We start from the raw sequence: 17,468 nt of genomic DNA on the forward strand, positions 1-17,468 counted from the left end.
GAATTTACTTAAAAGGGGGCGGGTCACCACAATGGACTTTGTGTAGAAATTATTATTGGGGCCCGAGCAGCGACCGCGGCCAGGTCCCTATTGTTTTTGTAGAAAACATTATTACTTTTATTATTATTATTATTATTATTATTAGGGCCTGAGCAGCGACCGCTGCGAAGTCCCTATTGTTTTTGTAGAAATTATTATTATTATTATTTTTCCGATTGTTCGATCGCATTTTTGACCCCCGAAACATGCACAAAAACTCACCAAACTTGGCAGTCTCATCGGGCATGGCGAAAAATTTGATATTTTAACGTCTAATATGAACAGGAAGTGAGTTATGAATTTTTGAAAGTCCGACTTTTGCCCTTTTTTGCATGTTTACAGGGGTCATTCTTTTGCACCCTGATCCTAAAGGCTTCATCTGATTGCCTTAAAATTCTGTCTGTAGCATCTGAAGACCTGGGACAAACACTGGGGCTAAAATTTTTTGTTTCCGAAATACTATATGACGGGGGCGGGGCTTCAAAGTTTTCACTTAAGATTTCCTTCGCCGCAATGGACAAAATGCTTAATAACTCTCCTGCACATGCTGCTAAAAATCCAAAACTTCACATGTACATAAAGAGTCTGTACCTGAAGACATCTATATGTTTATATTCAGTTATACACCTTGCGCCAATCAATATCATTTTTTACATTTTGACGTACTGCATGGTGCCCTTTTAACGAATCCGATTGAAAATTGGCTAGAAAAGACTCAAGACATTGATCTTACTCTATCCCTATTTTTGTGACTTTCCTTCGAAGGGCGTGGGTATTACGGTGCCGCAGAGTCTGATTATTCTCCGTGGCAACAAAAGTTCCTGCAAAATGATTCAGATGATCCATCTTCTCGAAATTTTTCACATTTGAGGATATTCAGGCCCTGAAGACGGCTGCCAACTTATTTTTGATCGCAGTGGTAGCACCACCAACTGGTTAAAACAAATACAAATTATTTTCGTTGATTTTTTTCTCCGGGCAGGTTAACAAAATCTACCTTACATTTGCTCGGATGAGTGTTTAGGCCTTGAGGATGTCACAATACGAAAGTCTTTCGCCTTCTTCAGAGTGTCACATGATGGTGTCTTGTGGCCCGTCTTTATCAGCTGATGTTCCATGAGGGCGTGACTTACCTGTCACAAGAACGAAGGCAAGTCACGCCCCCCGCTGTCCGTTCACTCCGCCAAAATGCTGCTCCAGGTGGTAGAGAGGATGAAGGCTCCCTTGTCTCTGTTCATGGTTTTTATGCCTCGCTTGCAGATCTCAATGGCCTCTCTGATCCAGCGCTGTTGTTTGTTCTCTTCTGTGCGGATGACCCTGCCCTTCTCCCGGTCCATGATGTGGTTTTCCCTTTTGCAGTGGTCAGTGATTGCTGATTTGTAATGTTCATGTTGTGCTTGTTCTTTTACTGCTCTGATTTTTAAATTTTTTTGACAGGTAAGTCACACCCTCATGGAACATCAGCTGATAAAGACTGGTCTCAAGACACCATCATGCGACACTCTGAAGAAGGCGAAAGACTCGCCGAAACATGTCAGGTAAAAAATTAACCTAAAACATAAATGTCTGCTTTTAATGAATCAGTCAAATATCAATAATAAGAAGACAAAATGAACCTAATACAAATAAATGAATGCTTAATAACTCCCCTGCACATGCTCCTAAAAATCCAAACCTTCACCTGTAAATAAAACGTCCCGACCTGAAGACATCTTAATGTTATTATTTTGTTATACACACAGTGCCGCCAAGTGGAATCAAAAATTTGTTTTTATTTTAATTTTCACGTACTGCACGGTGCCCTTTTGACGAATCCGACTGAAAATTAGTCAGAAAAGACTCAAGACAATGATCTTACTCTCTGCCGAATTTTGTGACGTTTTGGCAAAAGGCGTGGCTATTAAGGTGCTGAAAAGTCCGATTGTACTTTGTGGCAACAAAAGCTCCGGCAACATGACTCAGATGATCCTATCTTCTCGAAGTTGTACACATTTGAGGATACTTCAGCCCTGAAGACATCTACCAACTTATTTTCCATCGTAGTAGTAGCGCCACCAACTGGTAAAAGCTAATACAAGTTATTTTCTTGGATGTTTTTCTCCGTGCAACTCAACATGGTCGCCCTCATATATGCTCGGATGACTGTTTCGGCCATGAGGATGTCACAATACGAAATTCATGATTTTTCGTGATAAGTTGTGGGAGTGGCATTGCACTGTTCGGCAATAAAACAAAGCTGATTATGAGGTTCTAAATATGAACGACAACTCGTAAAACTTTACACACACATCAGGCCGAGCAAATTTATCAATATTTTATAAGTTAGTTGTGCAGCTTTTTTGAAATGGCTCGCCATGGCCCTCGAGAAATGTTAAAAAAAAGCAGCTCTGGTTGAGTGTTTCACCTCGCTTTTTGTAAATTTTATGGAGTACAGTGAACCCTCGGTTATTGCGGTTAATGGGGACCGAGACCACCCGCGAAAACTGAAAATCCGCGAAGTAGCGGCGCACCTTCAAAAATGCTTAAAAAAAATATACAATATATATAATAAATATATATATATATATATATATATATATATACGGGGAGAGAGAGAGTGAAATTCATTTTAGAACAAAAAAACCAAATTATTATTAAAACGTTTTATTTTTTTATTCCCCAGCCATTCTTTTTGTATTTATTTAATTACTCCGACTTTTACCTGCTGGTACGCCGTCCGGTGTGCCCTGTGAAATGAAAGGTGGCATTCTTTATTTATTTATTCATTTATTCATTCATAACTGACAGCCTCGCGCTCCGCTCGTGCCCGGGCGGAAGAGGTGCTCCAATTCGGCTTAACTGTGACACACGCCCGCCCTCCTCCCCCGGAACTTCCATTCGGTTAAACTTAGGGGCCGCTTGGCACCGCCCGTGCCCGGGGAAGGTGCTCCTCTTCGGCTTACTGTGACGCGAGCATGCCCTCCTCCTCCGGAGCTTCCATTCAGTTAAACTTAGGGGCCGCTTGGAACCGCCCGTGCCCGGGGAAGGTGCTCCTCTTCGGCTTACTGTGACGCGAGCATGCCCTCCTCCTCCGGAGCTTCCATTCGGTTAAACTTAGGGGCCGCTTGGAACCGCCCGTGCCCGGGGAAGGTGCTCCTCTTCGGCTTACTGTGACGCGAGCATGCCCTCCTCCTCCGGAGCTTCCATTCGGTTAAACTTAGGGGCCGCTTGGCACCGCCCGTGCCCGGGGAAGGTGCTCCTCTACGGCTTAACTGCCACGCACGCCGGCCGGAGCTCTGGTACGGTCCGAACCGCGCGAAACGTCGCCACCGATCGTGTCCGGGAGAACGTGCTCTTCTTCGTCCACTCTCCTCTTCGCCCACGCTCTTCTTCGGCGCACGCCGGCCGTCTAACCGCTCCAGCGCCCCGTCGTGCCGCTCGGCGAAACTACAATGCCCCCGAATATTTTTTAGACCCGCGAAGCACTGAACCCGCGAAAGGTGAACCGCGAAGTAGCGAGGGTTCACTGTATGTATAAGACCAAGACCTACAAAAAAGTCTCTTGGAGCAATGAGCTAGGTTTTACAGGAAGTCGGCCATTTTGAATTTACTTAAAAGGGGGCGAGTCACCACAATGGACTTTGTGTAGAAATTATTATTGGGGCCCGAGCAGCGACGGCGGCGAGGTCCCTATTGTTTTTGTAGAAATTATTATTAGGGCCTGAGCAGCGACCGCTACGAGGTCCCCATTGTTTTTGTGGAAATTATTATTATTTTTATTATTATTATTATTAGGGCCCGAGCAGTGACCGCTGCGAGGTCCCTATTGTTTTTCTAGAAATTGTTATTAGGGCCCGAGCTGCGACGGCTGCGAGGTCCCTATTGTTTTTGTAGAAAATATTATTACTTTTATTATTATTATTATTATTATTATTAGGGCCTGAGCAGCGACCGCTGCGAAGTCCCTATTGTTTTTGTAGAAATTATTATTATTATTATTTTTCCGATTGTTCGATCGCATTTTTGACCCCCGAAACATGCACAAAAACTCACCAAACTTGGCAGTCTCATCGGGCATGGCGAAAAATTTGATATTTTAACGTCTAATATGAACAGGAAGTGAGTTATGAATTTTTGAAAGTCCGACTTTTGCCCTTTTTTGCATGTTTACAGGGGTCATTCTTTTGCACCCTGATCCTAAAGGCTTCATCTGATTGCCTTAAAATTCTGTCTGTAGCATCTGAAGACCTGGGACAAACACTGGGGCTAAAATTTTTTGTTTCCGAAATACTATATGACGGGGGCGGGGCTTCAAAGTTTTCACTTAAGATTTCCTTCGCCGCAATGGACAAAATGCTTAATAACTCTCCTGCACATGCTGCTAAAAATCCAAAACTTCACATGTACATAAAGAGTCTGTACCTGAAGACATCTATATGTTTATATTCAGTTATACACCTTGCGCCAATCAATATCATTTTTTACATTTTGACGTACTGCATGGTGCCCTTTTAACGAATCCGATTGAAAATTGGCTAGAAAAGACTCAAGACATTGATCTTACTCTATCCCTATTTTTATGACTTTCCTTCAAAGGGCGTGGCTATTACGGTGCCGCAGAGTCTGATTATTCTCCGTGGCAACAAAAGTTCCTGCAAAATGATTCAGATGATCCATCTTCTGGAAATCTTTCACATTTGAGGATATTCAGGCCCTGAAGACGGCTGCCAACTTATTTTTGATCGCAGTGGTAGCGCCACCAACTGGTTAAAACAAATACAAATTATTTTCGTTGATGTTTTTCTCCGGGCAGGTGAACAAAATCTACCTTATATTTGCTCGGATGAGTGTTTAGGCCTTGAGCATGTCACAATACAAAAGTCTTTCGCCTTCTTCAGAGTGTCACATGATGCTGTCTTGTGACCCGTCTTTATCAGCTGATGTTCCATGAGGGCGTGACTTACCTGTCACAAGAATGAAGGCAAGTCACGCCCCCCGCTGTCCGTTCACTCCGCCAAGATGCTGGTCCAGGTGGTAGAGAGGATGAAGGCTCCCTTGTCTCTGTTCATGGTTTTTATGCCTCGCTTGCAGATCTCAATGGCCTCTCTGATCCAGCGCTGTTGTTTGTTCTCTTCTGTGCGGATGACCCTGCCCTTCTCCCGGTCCATGATGTGGTTTTCCCTTTTGCAGTGGTCAGTGATTGCTGATTTGTAATGTTCATGTTGTGCTTGTTCTTTTACTGCTCTGATTTTTTCATTTTTTTGACAGGTAAGTCACACCCTCATGGAACATCAGCTGATAAAGACGGGTCTCAAGACACCATCATGCGACACTCTGAAGAAGGCGAAAGACTCGCCGAAACATGTCAGGTAAAAAATTAACCTAAAACATAATTGTCTGCTTTTAATGAATCAGTCAAATATCAATAATAAGAAGACAAAATGAACCTAATACAAATAAATGAATGCTTAATAACTCCCCTGCACATGCTCCTAAAAATCCAAACCTTCACCTGTAAATAAAACGTCCCGACCTGAAGACATCTTAATGTTATTATTTTGTTATACACACAGTGCCGCCAAGTGGAATCAAAAATTAGTTTTTATTTTAATTTTCACGTACTGCACGGTGCCCTTTTGACGAATCCGACTGAAAATGAGTCAGAAAAGACTCAAGACAATGATCTTACTCTCTGCCGAATTTTGTGACGTTTTGGCAAAAGGCGTGGCTATTAAGGTGCTGAAAAGTCCGATTGTACTCTGTGGCAACAAAAGCTCCGGCAACATGACTCAGATGATCCTATCTTCTCGAAGTTGTACACATTTGAGGATACTTCAGCCCTGAAGACATCTACCAACTTATTTTCCATCGTAGTAGTAGCGCCACCAACTGGTAAAAGCTAATACAAGTTATTTTCTTGGATGTTTTTCTCCGTGCAACTCAACAAGGTCGCCCTCATATATGCTCGGATGACTGTTTCGGCCATGAGGATGTCACAATACGAAATTCGTCCTTTTTCATGAAAAGTTGTGGGAGTGGCATTGCACTGTTCGGCAATAAAACAAAGCTGATTATGAGGTTCTAAATATGAACGACAACTCGTAAAACTTTACACACACATCAGGCCGAGCAAATTTATCAATATTTTATACGTTAGTTGTGCAGCTTTTTTGAAATGGCTCGCCATGGCCCTCGAGAAATGTTAAAAAAAGCAGCTCTGGTTGAGTGTTTCACCTCGCTTTTTGTAAATTTTATGGAGTACAGTGAACCCTCGGTTATCGCGGTTAACGGGGACCGAGACCACCCGCGAAAACTGAAAATCCGCGAAGTAGCGGCGCACCTTCAAAAATGCTTAAAAAAAATAAACAATATATATAATAAATATATATATATATATATATATATATATATATATATATATATACGGGGAGAGAGAGAGTGAAATTCATGTTATAACAAAAAACCCAAATTATTATTAAAACGTATTATTTTTTTATTCCCCAGCCATTCTTTTAGTATTTATTTAATTACTCCGACTTTTACCTGCTGGTACGCCGTCCGGTGTGCCCTGTGAAATGAAAGGTGGCATTCTTTATTTATTTATTCATTTATTCATTCATAACTGACAGCCTCGCGCTCCGCTCGTGCCCGGGCAGAAGAGGTGCTCCAATTTGGCTTAACTGTGACACACGCCCGCCCTCCTCCCCCGGAGCTTCCATTCGGTTAAACTTAGGGGCCGCTTGGCACCGCCCGTGCCCGGGGAAGGTGCTCCTCTTCGGCTTACTGTGACGCGAGCATGCCCTCCTCCTCCGGAGCTTCCATTCGGTTAAACTTAGGGGCCGCTTGGAACCGCCCGTGCCCGGGGAAGGTGCTCCTCTACGGCTTAACTGCCACGCACGCCGGCCGGAGCTCTGGTACGGTCCGAACCGCGCGAAACGTCGCCACCGATCGTGTCCGGGGGAACGTGCTCTTCTTCGTCCACTCTCCTCTTCGCCCACGCTCTTCTTCGGCGCACGCCGGCCGTCTAACCGCTCCAGCGCCCCGTCGTGCCGCTCGGCGAAACTACAATGCCCCCGAATATTTTTTAGACCCGCGAAGCACTGAACCCGCGAAAGGTGAACCGCGAAGTAGCGAGGGTTCACTGTATGTATAAGACCAAGACCTACAAAAAAGTCTCTTGGAGCAATGAGCTAGGTTTTACAGGAAGTCGGCCATTTTGAATTTACTTAAAAGGGGGCGGGTCACCACAATGGACTTTGTGTAGAAATTATTATTGGGCCCCGAGCAGCGACCGCGGCGAGGTCCCTATTGTTTTTGTAGAAAACATTATTACTTTTATTATTATTATTATTATTATTATTAGGGCCTGAGCAGCGACCGCTGCGAAGTCCCTATTGTTTTTGTAGAAATTATTATTATTATTATTTTTCCGATTGTTCGATCGCATTTTTGACCCCCGAAACATGCACAAAAACTCACCAAACTTGGCAGTCTCATCGGGCATGGCGAAAAATTTGATATTTTAACGTCTAATATGAACAGGAAGTGAGTTATGAATTTTTGAAAGTCCGACTTTTGCCCTTTTTTGCATGTTTACAGGGGTCATTCTTTTGCACCCTGATCCTAAAGGCTTCATCTGATTGCCTTAAAATTCTGTCTGTAGCATCTGAAGACCTGGGACAAACACTGGGGCTAAAATTTTTTGTTTCCGAAATACTATATGACGGGGGCGGGGCTTCAAAGTTTTCACTTAAGATTTCCTTCGCCGCAATGGACAAAATGCTTAATAACATTCCTGCACATGCTGCTAAAAATCCAAAACTTCACATGTACATAAAGAGTCTGTACCTGAAGACATCTATATGTTTATATTCAGTTATACACCTTGCGCCAATCAATATCAATTTTTACATTTTGACGTACTGCACGGTGCCCTTTTAACGAATCTGATTGAAAATTGGCTAGAAAAGACTCAAGACATTGATCTTACTCTATCCCTATTTTTGTGACTTTCCTTCGAAGGGCGTGGCTATTACGGTGCCGCAGAGTCTGATTATTCTCCGTGGCAACAAAAGTTCCTGCAAAATGATTCAGATGATCCATCTTCTCGAAATTTTTCACATTTGAGGATATTCAGGCCCTGAAGACGGCTGCCAACTTATTTTTGATCGCAGTGGTAGCGCCACCAACTGGTTAAAACAAATACAAATTATTTTCGTTGATTTTTTTCTCCGGGCAGGTTAACAAAATCTACCTTACATTTGCTCGGATGAGTGTTTAGGCCTTGAGGATGTCACAATACGAAAGTCTTTCGCCTTCTTCAGAGTGTCACATGATGGTGTCTTGTGGCCCGTCTTTATCAGCTGATGTTCCATGAGGGCGTGACTTACCTGTCACAAGAATGAAGGCAAGTCACGCCCCCCGCTGTCCGTTCACTCCGCCAAAATGCTGCTCCAGGTGGTAGAGAGGATGAAGGCTCCCTTGTCTCTGTTCATGGTTTTTATGCCTCGCTTGCAGATCTCAATGGCCTCTCTGATCCAGCGCTGTTGTTTGTTCTCTTCGGTGCGGATGACCCTGCCCTTCTCCCGGTCCATGATGTGGTTTTCCCTTTTGCAGTGGTCAGTGATTGCTGATTTGTAATGTTCATGTTGTGCTTGTTCTTTTACTGCTCTGATTTTTTCATTTTTTTGACAGGTAAGTCACACCCTCATGGAACATCAGCTGATAAAGACGGGTCTCAAGACACCATCATGCGACACTCTGAAGAAGGCAAAAGACTCGCCGAAACATGTCAGGTAAAAAATTAACCTAAAACATAATTGTCTGCTTTTAATGAATCAGTCAAATATCAATAATAAGAAGACAAAATGAACCTAATACAAATAAATGAATGCTTAATAACTCCCCTGCACATGCTCCTAAAAATCCAAACCTTCACCTGTAAATAAAACGTCCCGACCTGAAGACATCTTAATGTTATTATTTTGTTATACACACAGCGCCGCCAAGTGGAATCAAAAATTTGTTTTTATTTTAATTTTCACGTACTGCACGGTGCCCTTTTGACGAATCCGACTGAAAATTAGTCAGAAAAGACTCAAGACAATGATCTTACTCTCTGCCGAATTTTGTGACGTTTTGGCAAAAGGCGTGGCTATTACGGTGCTGAAAAGTCCGATTGTACTCTGTGGCAACAAAAGCTCCGGCAACATGACTCAGATGATCCTATCTTCTCGAAGTTGTACACATTTGAGGATACTTCAGCCCAGAAGACATCTACCAACTTATTTTACATCGTAGTAGTAGCGCCACCAACTGGTAAAAGCTAATACAAGTTATTTTCTTGGATGTTTTTCTCCGTGCAACTCAACAAGGTCGCCCTCATATATGCTCGGATGACTGTTTCGGCCATGAGGATGTCACAATACGAAATTAGTCCTTTTTCGTGAAAAGTTGTGGGAGTGGCATTGCACTGTTCGGCAATAAAACAACGCTGATTATGAGGTTCTAAATATGAACGACAACTCGTGAAACTTTACACACACATCAGGCCGAGCAAATTTATCAATATTTTATACGTTAGTTGTGCAGCTTTTTTTAAATGGCTCGCCATGGCCCTCGAGAAATGTTCAAAAAAGCAGCCCTGATTGAGTGTTTCACCTCGCTTTTTGTAAATTTTATGGAGTACAGTGAACCCTCGGTTATCGCGGTTAATGGGGACCGAGACCACCCGCGAAAACTGAAAATCCGCGAAGTAGCGGCGCACCTTCAAAAATGCTTAAAAAAAATATACAATATATATATATATAGATATATATATATATATATATATATATATATATACGGGGAGAGAGAGAGTGAAATTCATTTTATAACAAAAAAACCAAATTATTATTAAAACGTATTATTTTTTTTATTCCCCAGCCATTCTTTTTGTATTTATTTAATTACTCCGACTTTTACCTGCTGGTACGCCGTCCGGTGTGCCCTGTGAAATGAAAGGTGGCATTCTTTATTTATTTATTCATTTATTCATTCATAACTGACAGCCTCGCGCTCCGCTCGTGCCCGGGCGGAAGAGGTGCTCCAATTCGGCTTAACTGTGACACACGCCCGCCCTCCTCCCCCGGAACTTCCATTCTGTTAAACTTAGGGGCCGCTTGGCACCGCCCGTGCCCGGGGAAGGTGCTCCTCTTCGGCTTACTGTGACGCGAGCATGCCCTCCTCCTCCGGAGCTTCCATTCAGTTAAACTTAGGGGCCGCTTGGAACCGCCCGTGCCCGGGGAAGGTGCTCCTCTTCGGCTTACTGTGACGCGAGCATGCCCTCCTCCTCCGGAGCTTCCATTCGGTTAAACTTAGGGGCCGCTTGGAACCGCCCGTGCCCGGGGAAGGTGCTCCTCTTCGGCTTACTGTGACGCGAGCATGCCCTCCTCCTCCGGAGCTTCCATTCGGTTAAACTTAGGGGCCGCTTGGCACCGCCCGTGCCCGGGGAAGGTGCTCCTCTACGGCTTAACTGCCACGCACGCCGGCCGGAGCTCTGGTACGGTCCGAACCGCGCGAAACGTCGCCACCGATCGTGTCCGGGAGAACGTGCTCTTCTTCGTCCACTCTCCTCTTCGCCCACGCTCTTCTTCGGCGCACGCCGGCCGTCTAACCGCTCCAGCGCCCCATTTGAGGATATTCAGGCCCTGAAGACGGCTGCCAACTTATTTTTGATCGCAGTGGTAGCGCCACCAACTGGTTAAAACAAATACAAATTATTTTCGCTCGGCGAAACTACAATGCCCCCGAATATTTTTTAGACCCGCGAAGCACTGAACCCGCGAAAGGTGAACCGCGAAGTAGCGAGGGTTCACTGTATGTATAAGACCAAGACCTACAAAAAAGTCTCTTGGAGCAATGAGCTAGGTTTTACAGGAAGTCGGCCATTTTGAATTTACTTAAAAGGGGGCGGGTCACCACAATGGACTTTGTGTAGAAATTATTATTGGGGCCCGAGCAGCGACGGCGGCGAGGTCCCTATTGTTTTTGTAGAAATTATTATTAGGGCCTGAGCAGCGACCGCTACGAGGTCCCCATTGTTTTTGTGGAAATTATTATTATTTTTATTATTATTATTATTAGGGCCCGAGCAGTGACCGCTGCGAGGTCCCTATTGTTTTTCTAGAAATTGTTATTAGGGCCCGAGCTGCGACGGCTGCGAGGTCCCTATTGTTTTTGTAGAAAATATTATTACTTTTATTATTATTAATATTATTATTATTATTATTAGGGCCTGAGCAGCGACCGCTGCGAAGTCCCTATTGTTTTTGTAGAAATTATTATTATTATTATTTTTCCGATTGTTCGATCGCATTTTTGCCCCCCGAAACATGCACAAAAACTCACCAAACTTGGCAGTCTCATCGGGCATGGCGAAAAATTTGATATTTTAACGTCTAATATGAACAGGAAGTGAGTTATGAATTTTTGAAAGTCCGACTTTTGCCCTTTTTTGCATGTTTACAGGGGTCATTCTTTTGCACCCTGATCCTAAAGGCTTCATCTGATTGCCTTAAAATTCTGTCTGTAGCATCTGAAGACCTGGGACAAACACTGGGGCTAAAATTTTTTGTTTCCGAAATACTATATGACGGGGGCGGGTCTTCAAAGTTTTCACTTAAGATTTCCTTCGCCGCAATGGACAAAATGCTTAATAACTCTCCTGCACATGCTGCTAAAAATCCAAAACTTCACATGTACATAAAAAGTCTGTACCTGAAGACATCTATATGTTTATATTCAGTTATACACCTTGCGCCAATCAATATCATTTTTTACATTTTGACGTACTGCACGGTGCCCTTTTAACGAATCTGATTGAAAATTGGCTAGAAAAGACTCAAGACATTGATCTTACTCTATCCCTATTTTTGTGACTTTCCTTCGAAGGGCGTGGCTATTACGGTGCCGCAGAGTCTGATTATTCTCAGTGGCAACAAAAGTTCCTGCAAAATGATTCAGATGATCCATCTTCTCGAAATTTTTCACATTTGAGGATATTCAGGCCCTGAAGACGGCTGCCAACTTATTTTTGATCGCAGTGGTAGCGCCACCAACTGGTTAAAACAAATACAAATTATTTTCGTTGATGTTTTTCTCCGGGCAGGTGAACAAAATCTACCTTATATTTGCTCGGATGAGTGTTTAGGCCTTGAGCATGTCACAATACGAAAGTCTTTCGCCTTCTTCAGAGTGTCACATGATGCTGTCTTGTGACCCGTCTTTATCAGCTGATGTTCCATGAGGGCGTGACTTACCTGTCACAAGAATGAAGGCAAGTCACGCCCCCCGCTGTCCGTTCACTCCGCCAAAATGCTGCTCCAGGTGGTAGAGAGGATGAAGGCTCCCTTGTCTCTGTTCATGGTTTTTATGCCTCGCTTGCAGATCTCAATGGCCTCTCTGATCCAGCGCTGTTGTTTGTTCTCTTCGGTGCGGATGACCCTGCCCTTCTCCCGGTCCATGATGTGGTTTTCCCTTTTGCAGTGGTCAGTGATTGCTGATTTGTAATGTTCATGTTGTGCTTGTTCTTTTACTGCTCTGATTTTTTCATTTTTTTGACAGGTAAGTCACACCCTCATGGAACATCAGCTGATAAAGACGGGTCTCAAGACACCATCATGCGACACTCTGAAGAAGGCAAAAGACTCGCCGAAACATGTCAGGTAAAAAATTAACCTAAAACATAATTGTCTGCTTTTAATGAATCAGTCAAATATCAATAATAAGAAGACAAAATGAACCTAATACAAATAAATGAATGCTTAATAACTCCCCTGCACATGCTCCTAAAAATCCAAACCTTCACCTGTAAATAAAACGTCCCGACCTGAAGACATCTTAATGTTATTATTTTGTTATACACACAGCGCCGCCAAGTGGAATCAAAAATTTGTTTTTATTTTAATTTTCACGTACTGCACGGTGCCCTTTTGACGAATCCGACTGAAAATTAGTCAGAAAAGACTCAAGACAATGATCTTACTTTCTGCCGAATTTTGTGACGTTTTGGCAAAAGGCGTGGCTATTACGGTGCTGAAAAGTCCGATTGTACTCTGTGGCAACAAAAGCTCCGGCAACATGACTCAGATGATCCTATCTTCTCGAAGTTGTACACATTTGAGGATACTTCAGCCCAGAAGACATCTACCAACTTATTTTACATCGTAGTAGTAGCGCCACCAACTGGTAAAAGCTAATACAAGTTATTTTCTTGGATGTTTTTCTCCGTGCAACTCAACAAGGTCGCCCTCATATATGCTCGGATGACTGTTTCGGCCATGAGGATGTCACAATACGAAATTAGTCCTTTTTCGTGAAAAGTTGTGGGAGTGGCATTGCACTGTTCGGCAATAAAACAACGCTGATTATGAGGTTCTAAATATGAACGACAACTCGTGAAACTTTACACACACATCAGGCCGAGCAAATTTATCAATATTTTATACGTTAGTTGTGCAGCTTTTTTGAAATGGCTCGCCATGGCCCTCGAGAAATGTTCAAAAAAGCAGCCCTGATTGAGTGTTTCACCTCGCTTTTTGTAAATTTTATGGAGTACAGTGAACCCTCGGTTATCGAGACCACCCGCGAAAACTGAAAATCCGCGAAGTAGCGGCGCACCTTCAAAAATGCTTAAAAAAAATATACAATATATATATATATAGATATATATATATATATATATATATATATATATACGGGGAGAGAGAGAGTGAAATTCATTTTATAACAAAAAAACCAAATTATTATTAAAACGTATTATTTTTTTATTCCCCAGCCATTCTTTTTGTATTTATTTAATTACTCCGACTTTTACCTGCTGGTACGCCGTCCGGTGTGCCCTGTGAAATGAAAGGTGGCATTCTTTATTTATTTATTCATTTATTCATTCATAACTGACAGCCTCGCGCTCCGCTCGTGCCCGGGCGGAAGAGGTGCTCCAATTCGGCTTAACTGTGACACACGCCCGCCCTCCTCCCCCGGAACTTCCATTCTGTTAAACTTAGGGGCCGCTTGGCACCGCCCGTGCCCGGGGAAGGTGCTCCTCTTCGGCTTACTGTGACGCGAGCATGCCCTCCTCCTCCGGAGCTTCCATTCAGTTAAACTTAGGGGCCGCTTGGAACCGCCCGTGCCCGGGGAAGGTGCTCCTCTTCGGCTTACTGTGACGCGAGCATGCCCTCCTCCTCCGGAGCTTCCATTCGGTTAAACTTAGGGGCCGCTTGGAACCGCCCGTGCCCGGGGAAGGTGCTCCTCTTCGGCTTACTGTGACGCGAGCATGCCCTCCTCCTCCGGAGCTTCCATTCGGTTAAACTTAGGGGCCGCTTGGCACCGCCCGTGCCCGGGGAAGGTGCTCCTCTACGGCTTAACTGCCACGCACGCCGGCCGGAGCTCTGGTACGGTCCGAACCGCGCGAAACGTCGCCACCGATCGTGTCCGGGAGAACGTGCTCTTCTTCGTCCACTCTCCTCTTCGCCCACGCTCTTCTTCGGCGCACGCCGGCCGTCTAACCGCTCCAGCGCCCCGTCGTGCCGCTCGGCGAAACTACAATGCCCCCGAATATTTTTTAGACCCGCGAAGCACTGAACCCGCGAAAGTTGAACCGCGAAGTAGCGAGGGTTCACTGTATGTATAAGACCAAGACCTACAAAAAAGTCTCTTGGAGCAATGAGCTAGGTTTTACAGGAAGTCGGCCATTTTGAATTTACCTAAAAGGGGGCGGGTCACCACAATGGACTTTGTGTAGAAATTATTATTGGGGCCCGAGCAGCGACGGCGGCGAGGTCCCTATTGTTTTTGTAGAAATTATTAATAGGGCCTGAGCAGCGACCGCTACGAGGTCCCCATTGTTTTTGTGGAAATTATTATTATTTTTATTATTATTATTATTAGGGCCCGAGCAGTGACCGCTGCGAGGTCCCTATTGTTTTTCTAGAAATTGTTATTAGGGCCCGAGCTGCGACGGCTGCGAGGTCCCTATTGTTTTTGTAGAAAATATTATTACTTTTATTATTATTAATATTATTATTATTATTATTAGGGCCTGAGCAGCGACCGCTGCGAAGTCCCTATTGTTTTTGTAGAAATTATTATTATTATTATTTTTCCGATTGTTCGATCGCATTTTTGACCCCCGAAACATGCACAAAAACTCACCAAACTTGGCAGTCTCATCGGGCATGGCGAAAAATTTGATATTTTAACGTCTAATATGAACAGGAAGTGAGTTATGAATTTTTGAAAGTCCGACTTTTGCCCTTTTTTGCATGTTTACAGGGGTCATTCTTTTGCACCCTGATCCTAAAGGCTTCATCTGATTGCCTTAAAATTCTGTCTGTAGCATCTGAAGACCTGGGACAAACACTGGGGCTAAAATTTTTTGTTTCCGAAATACTATATGACGGGGGCGGGTCTTCAAAGTTTTCACTTAAGATTTCCTTCGCCGCAATGGACAAAATGCTTAATAACTCTCCTGCACATGCTGCTAAAAATCCAAAACTTCACATGTACATAAAAAGTCTGTACCTGAAGACATCTATATGTTTATATTCAGTTATACACCTTGCGCCAATCAATATCTATTTTTACATTTTGACGTACTGCACGGTGCCCTTTTAACGAATCTGATTGAAAATTGGCTAGAAAAGACTCAAGACGTTGATCTTACTCTATCCCTATTTTTGTGACTTTCCTTCGAAGGGCGTGGCTATTACGGTGCCGCAGAGTCTGATTATTCTCCGTGGCAACAAAAGTTCCTGCAAAATGATTCAGATGATCCATCTTCTCAAAATTTTTCACATTTGAGGATATTCAGGCCCTGAAGACGGCTGCCAACTTATTTTTGATCGCAGTGGTAGCGCCACCAACTGGTTAAAACAAATACAAATTATTTTCGTTGATGTTTTTCTCCGGGCAGGTGAACAAAATCTACCTTATATTTGCTCGGATGAGTGTTTAGGCCTTGAGCATGTCACAATACGAAAGTCTTTCGCCTTCTTCAGAGTGTCACATGATGCTGTCTTGTGTCCCGTCTTTATCAGCTGATGTTCCATGAGGGCGTGACTTACCTGTCACAAGAATGAAGGCAAGTCACGCCCCCCGCTGTCCGTTCACTCCGCCAAGATGCTGGTCCAGGTGGTAGAGAGGATGAAGGCTCCCTTGTCTCTGTTCATGGTTTTTATGCCTCGCTTGCAGATCTCAATGGCCTCTCTGATCCAGCGCTGTTGTTTGTTCTCTTCTGTGCGGATGACCCTGCCCTTCTCCCGGTCCATGATGTGGTTTTCCCTTTTGCAGTGGTCAGTGATTGCTGATTTGTAATGTTCATGTTGTGCTTGTTCTTTTACTGCTCTGATTTTTTTCATTTTTTTGACAGGTAAGTCACACCCTCATGGAACATCAGCTCAAGACACCATCATGCGACACTCTGAAGAAGGCGAAAGACTCGCCGAAACATGTCAGGTAAAAAATTAACCTAAAACATAATTGTCTGCTTTTAATGAATCAGTCAAATATCAATAATAAGAAGACAAAATGAACCTAATACAAATAAATGAATGCTTAATAACTCCCCTGCACATGCTCCTAAAAATCCAAACCTTCACCTGTAAATAAAACGTCCCGACCTGAAGACATCGTAATGTTATTATTTTGTTATACACACAGTGCCGCCAAGTGGAATCAAAAATTTGTTTTTATTTTAATTTTCACGTACTGCACGGTGCCCTTTTGACGAATCCGACTGAAAATTAGTCAGAAAAGACTCAAGACAATGATCTTACTCTCTGCCGAATTTTGTGACGTTTTGGCAAAAGGCGTGGCTATTAAGGTGCTGAAAAGTCCGATTGTACTCTGTGGCAACAAAAGCTCCGGCAACATGACTCAGATGATCCTATCTTCTCGAAGTTGTACACATTTGAGGATACTTCAGCCCTGAAGACATCTACCAACTTATTTTACATCGTAGTAGTAGCGCCACCAACTGGTAAAAGCTAATACAAGTTATTTTCTTGGATGTTTTTCTCCGTGCAACTCAACAAGGTCGCCCTCATATATGCTCGGATGACTGTTTCGGCCATGAGGATGTCACAATACGAAATTCGTGATTTTTCGTGAAAAGTTGTGGGAGTGGCATTGCACTGTTCGGCAATAAAACAAAGCTGATTATGAGGTTCTAAATATGAACGACAACTCGTAAAACTTTACACACACATCAGGCCGAGCAAATTTATCAATATTTTATACGTTAGTTGTGCAGCTTTTTTGAAATGGCTCGCCATGGCCCTCGAGAAATGTTAAAAAAAAGCAGCTCTGGTTGAGTGTTTCACCTCGCTTTTTGTAAATTTTATGGAGTACAGTGAACCCTCGGTTATCGCGGTTAATGGGGACCGAGACCATCCGCGAAAACTGAAAATCCG

Source organism: Idiotropiscis lumnitzeri, unplaced genomic scaffold, assembly GCF_059441095.1.
Source record: "Idiotropiscis lumnitzeri isolate Australia: NSW breed Sydney's pygmy pipehorse unplaced genomic scaffold, RoL_Ilum_1.0 HiC_scaffold_82, whole genome shotgun sequence".
NCBI classification, from domain to species: domain Eukaryota; kingdom Metazoa; phylum Chordata; class Actinopteri; order Syngnathiformes; family Syngnathidae; genus Idiotropiscis; species Idiotropiscis lumnitzeri.